This window comes from Heteronotia binoei, chromosome 3 (assembly GCF_032191835.1).
Source record: "Heteronotia binoei isolate CCM8104 ecotype False Entrance Well chromosome 3, APGP_CSIRO_Hbin_v1, whole genome shotgun sequence".
Classification (NCBI taxonomy): Eukaryota; Metazoa; Chordata; class Lepidosauria; order Squamata; family Gekkonidae; genus Heteronotia; species Heteronotia binoei.
The window spans coordinates 120,694,571-120,700,570 of NC_083225.1; positions in this window are offsets into that span (position 1 = coordinate 120,694,571).

The window sequence follows — 6,000 nt, forward strand, 5'->3', positions numbered from 1 at the left end:
GCTACAATTTCTGTTCTCCACGTAGAGAACATATATGCACAGAAACACACTTTTATGTAAATAAACATTAATATGTATAAATGGATTGTGCAGGCAAAACTCCTCCCCTGCATTTTGAAATGGTGACATCTTACTATTTGCATATTGGTATTTGTAAACAAATATTAGTAGTTTAGCAGACACAACCCCTTCTACAGTTTATCATCTTGATGATTGGCCCAATTATATGAAAGAGTCTACCAAAGGCGAACTGGAGGGTAATCATTGCCTATTTTTAGGAATTCCTTCAAAGCCATTTGTTTCAGAGGATTTGGGGAAAGGCTGCTCTTCTGAGAGTGGGTTTTGAAAGCATTGGGTAGTGAATGTCATTGCTTTTGTATACATACTTTTTTTTTGTGGTTTTATTAATTTGTCCCCTACATGTGATTAGCTGCTATGAATCTTTGGACAAAAATGGAAGGTAAATACTTAATTGATTTTAAAAAATAATCAGATGAAATTAAGCACACCCATTTACATTACGGGAACAATATTCTTCATAACAAAAACAAATTGCAAAAATGATTTTAAAAAATGTTTTTAAAAAAGGAGGGGTGGAGAAAATATTTCAAGCCATGGTCAGCATTAGAGATGGTCACAAATCACAAAAATGCAGTTCGGTTCATTGGCAAACCATGAACTGAAGTACAATCTCAATTGGATCACATGCGAATTGAACTGGTTTCAGGAGGTTCATGCCCAAAATAGTTGAGCTGTGCTGGATACCCAAGAAAGCCTCTTTAAATAATTGTGCCAGGGGAGTCATGCTGTCACCACCACTCAGCTGTTTCCCATCATTCAGGGCCAGCCTGCTGGGCATGGCTCAACTGTTTAAAGGGGCTTTCTTGGGCAGCTAGCCCCAGGGTCTGGTTGCCCAAAAAAGCTACTTTAAACAGCTGAGGCCAAGAAAGCCCCTTTAAACAGCAGAACTGGGCAGAGCAAACTGTTCCATGTGGCTCAGCTGTTTAAAGAGGTTTTCTTTGGGGCCAAGCCCAGGGCTAGTTAACCAACAAAGCCCCTTTAAACAGCTGAGCTGCAAGGAGCAAACTGCTTTTATGGTTCAGCTGTTTAAAGCGACTTTGCTGGTTAGCCAGCCCCAAGCTCAGCTGTTTGATTCCTTACTTTATCATGGCTTTTCATGGGGAGTAAAAAGCAGGGCTTTAACACACTGCTTTCTGCTCTTCACAAACTATAACGAACTGCATCAAAATTTGTGAAAGATCATGTCAGTTCTTAAATTCGTGAACATTGCTTCATGAACCATGAACCAGCCAAAATTCATGATGAACTTTAGGTTGTCAACCAATTCTTGCCCATCCCTAGTAAGCAACTTGTAATGAATGTATTGAAGGCTTAATTAGATTAGTTGGTACTAGGGGGCACCTAAACCAATTTCCATTTGAGGAGATAAAAGCCAGTGCTTAATTAAATGTCCCTCCATCATCTAATGGAATAAAAAATAAGAGCAGAGGGAAAATGGGGTAGTTATATTAACATATTAGAGATTTATTTAGATGATGCATTAGGTAAAGAGTAATCAGAGGCCAAGTTGGGTAATATTATTTGGTAGATGGAAGGCAAGAAACTCTCATAGATGAAGTACCATCCCTTATTGTTATATATTGAGTTATGTATTGTACTTGTTGAACTGAGCTTGAGGCAGGCAATCACTGAAACCAGGATTGTGATGCATACATTCTGATTGGCTATTCTCTTGGAACCGGCCAGTCAGGATGTGAGGCATTTCACAAATAAATCCAAATGAGGGATCTTGGAAAGCAGAATAGGATCGGTGAGTGCCTGCCTGGTGGGCATGGTTTATCCTGCTCCCAATGTACATAGTTTGTTGTTGCTGCCTTTGTTATGACTGTTTCTTCTGAATAAAGCATTTTTGTTTGATTGAGAGCTGATTGAATTCAATTTGCAATTTCGTTGTTGTTCAGTCACACAGTCGAGTCCAACTCTTTGCGGCCCCATGGACAAAGCCACACCAGACCGTCCTATCTTCTACCATCCTCTGAAGTCTGCTCAAATTCATGTTGGTTACATCAGTAATGCTGTCCAGCCATCTCATCTTTTGCCATCCCCTTCTTTTCCTTCTGTCTTTCCCAGCTCCCTTCTCATTGGGTGGCCAAAGTATTTGAGCTTCAGCTTCAGCATCTGACCTTCCAGGGAACAGTCGGGGTTGATTTCCCTTAGGACTGACTAATTTGATCTTCTTGCAGTCCAAGGGACACTCAAGATTCTGCTCCAGCACCACATCTCAAAAGCATCTATTCTTCTATGCTCGGCCTTCCTTATGTTCCAGCTCTCACAGCCATACATTACTACTGGGAATACCATCGCTTTGACTATACCGACTTTTGTTGGCAGGGTGATGTCTCTACTTTTTATTATACTGCCCAGGTTCACCATCGCTGTCCACCCAAGGAGCAAACGTCTTTTAATTTCATGGCGACAGTCACCATCTGCAGTGATCTTGGATCCCAGAAATGTGAAGTCTGTCACCACTTCCATGTCTTCCCTTCTATTTGCCACGGTGTGATGGGGTCGAATTCCATGATCTTAGTTTTTTTGATGTTGAGTTTCAAGCCTACTTTTGTGCTTTCCTCTTTCACTCTCAACAAGAGGTTCTTTAGATCCTCCTCACTTTCTGCCATTAGAGTGGTGTCATCTGCATATCTGAGGTTGTTGATGTTTTTCCCAGCAATCTTAATTCCAGCTTCTGCTTCATCCAGGCCAGCATTCCGCATGATGCACTCTGCATATAAATTAAATAATCAGGGTGACTATATATATCCTTGTCAAACTCCTTTTCCTATTCTAAACTAATCAGTTGTTCCATATCCCATTCTGACGGTTGCTTCTTGACCCTTATACAGGTTTCTCAGGAGACATGTGAAGTGGTCTGGTACTCCCATCTCTTTAAGGACTTGCCACAGTTTGTTGTGATCCACACAACCAAAGGCCATCTTTGCACGAAACGTTCCCTTGATTTCTCCAATTTTCTTGAAGAGATCTCTTGTCCTTCATGTTTTATTATTTTCCTTTATTACTTTCCATTTTTCCTTCAGGAAGGCCTCCTTATCTCTCCTTGCTGTTCTCTGGAAATCAGCATTCAGCTGGGTGAATTATTCCTTTTCATCTTTGCCTTTCACTTTCCTTCTTTCCACAGCTATTTGTAAAGCCTCATCAGACAGCAACTTTGCTTTCTTGCATTTCTTTTTCTTTGGGATGGTGCTGATTGCTGCCTTCTGTACAATGGCACGAACCTCCGTCCATAGTTCTTCAGGCACTCTATCAACTCTAGTTCCTTAAATTTATTATTCACCTCCACTATATATTCATAAGGGATGTTATCAAGGTCAAACCTGAATGGCCTAATGACTTCCCCAGTTTTCTTCAGTTTAAGCCTGAATTTTGCAATGAGTAGCTCATGATCTGAGCCACAGTCAGCTCCAGGTCTTGTTTTTGCTGACTGTAAGGAGCTTCTCCATCTTTGACTGCAGAGTATATAATCAATCTGATTTCTGTGTTGCTCATCAGGTGATGTCCATGTGTAGATTCACCTTTTAGGTTGTTGGAAGAGGGTTTCACTATGACCAGCTTGTTCTCTTGACAAAACTCTATTTGTCTCTTGACAAAACTCCAGCTTCATTTTGTTCTCCAAGGTCAAACTTGTTTATTTATTTATTTATTATTTATTTATTCGATTTATATCCTGCCCTCCCCACGGAGGCGGGTTCAGGGCAGCTTACAACATAAAATCTAAAACAATGTTCCAGTTACCTTTTGACTTCCCACTTTGGCATTCCAGTCCCCTATGATGAGCAGGACATTTTTTTTGGTGTTAATTCTAGAAGGTGTTGTAGATCTTCATAGAACTGGTCCACTTCAGCCTCTTCTGCATCAGTGGTTGGGGCATAGACTTGGATTACTGTGATATTGAAAGGTTTGCCTTGGATACGGACCGAGATCATTCTGCCATTTTTGAGATTGTATCTCATTACTATAATCCTCACTCTCTTGTTATCTATAAAGGCCACACCATTTCTTCTACGGGACTCTTGCCCACAATAATAGATGTAGTGATCCTCTGAGTTAAATTCATCCATTCATGTCCATTTTAGTTCACTGATTCCCAAGATGTCGATGTTCAGTCTTCAAATCTCTTGTTTGATTACATCCAACTTACCTTGATTCATAGATCTTGCATTCCACATTCCAGTGCAGTATTTTTCTATGCAGCATTGGACTTTCCTTTCACCATCAGACACATCCACAGCTGAGCATCCTTTCGGCTTTGGCCCAGCCGCTACACTCTTTCTGTGGTTACTTGGACTTACCCTCCACTCTTCCCCAGTAGCATATTGGGCACCTTCTGACCTGAGGGGCTCATCTTCCAGTGCCATATCTTTTAGCCTTTTGTTACTGTCCATGGGGTTTTCTTGGCAAGGATACTGGAGTGGTTTGCCATTTCCTTCTCCAGTGGATCACATTTTGTCTAGGTTCTCAGCTGTGGCCTGTCCATCTTGGGTGGCCCTGCATGGCATAGCCCACAGCCTCACTGAACTGCGCAAGCCCTCTCACCACATCAAGGCAGCAATCCATTAGAGGGCAATTTACAATAAATATCTTTTTACAGTAGCTTATCCCACTTTTTTTCATGACAAAAATTCAATATTTCCAGAAGATGACCAGAATCACAATAAGTATCTATGATCTGTTTTCATTTCACAAATGAAGTATCTTAAATTAGAGATGCATTTTTCAGAAATCACCTATTCAATGAAAGTGAGGCCCAGCTGAAGGAAGATGCCAGCAAAGCAAAGAGCTTTCCTATGCCACTTTGCATGAAGTCAGGTTTGAATTGCACTGCAACCCATGCAATAACATGTTGTTATTACACCAGCATAATATTCACTAGGGTTTCTGGTTTGAAAACTAAGAATGATTTTCCCAGATTCCAGAAAAGTTTAATCGAGACACTCACCCTGTGCAAAATTGCTCTTTTACCTAACCAGCGTCAATTTAAAAGCAGGGCTCATTCACATTTACAGGTCATTCAGATGGAAACATTAAAACATAGGTAACTGGAGACCAAGTTAAGCAGTTTTGCATCCTAGTAGTTTCAGTGAGGAAGTTAGACACATACTTAGCTCTTCCCAGATAAAATCAGTAATATATAAAATGCATAATATAGGTTGAAACATTTTGAAGCACTTTAAATAGATTTTGTCTACAAGGAGTTGTGGAATGGAAAAGGAAGAACAGCTTGAAGTACATTCCTAAATAGGTCTAACAATCCCATTCATGTCTATTCAATGGGGTTTGCTCCAAGGAAAATGTTCTTAGGATTTGTGGTCAGGAGATGCTGCCTGCTTCTAGGATGTACCCCACAGGAATAATGGGATCCCCAGCTATGGAAACAAAATGGATGCTGCTTGTCAGAAGCAGGCCAAGGGAAAAACACTGTCTCTGCCAAATTTCAGAGAACCATGCTTGGGCCTTGCTCTGATTACAACTTAGGCTTCCTCATGGTCTGGCCTCTCTCACCCTCCCAATGGAATGTTGAAATTTATTAAGGGTTCACAGGTAGGTATTGTTTCTGTTTTAAACTATCAATGGAGGCCCAGCCTTCACTATCAATGGAGACCCAGATAACAGCCACTGCCAAGTCAGCATTCTTCCATCTGAGGCGGGCGAGGCAGTTGGCCCCTTTCCTAGAGCGTCGGGACCTAGCAACAGTGATCCATGTGACGGTCACCTCAAGACTGGACTACTGTAACGCCCTCTACATGGGGCTGCCTTTGTGCCGGACCCGGAGGTTGCAGCTAGTGCAGAATGCGGCGGCCAGGCTATTGTTAGGTCTCCCAAGGTGGGAGCATATACGGCCGGGACTACGCGGACTGCACTGGCTGCCGATTGTATACCGGGTCCAGTACAAAGTGCTGGTCATTA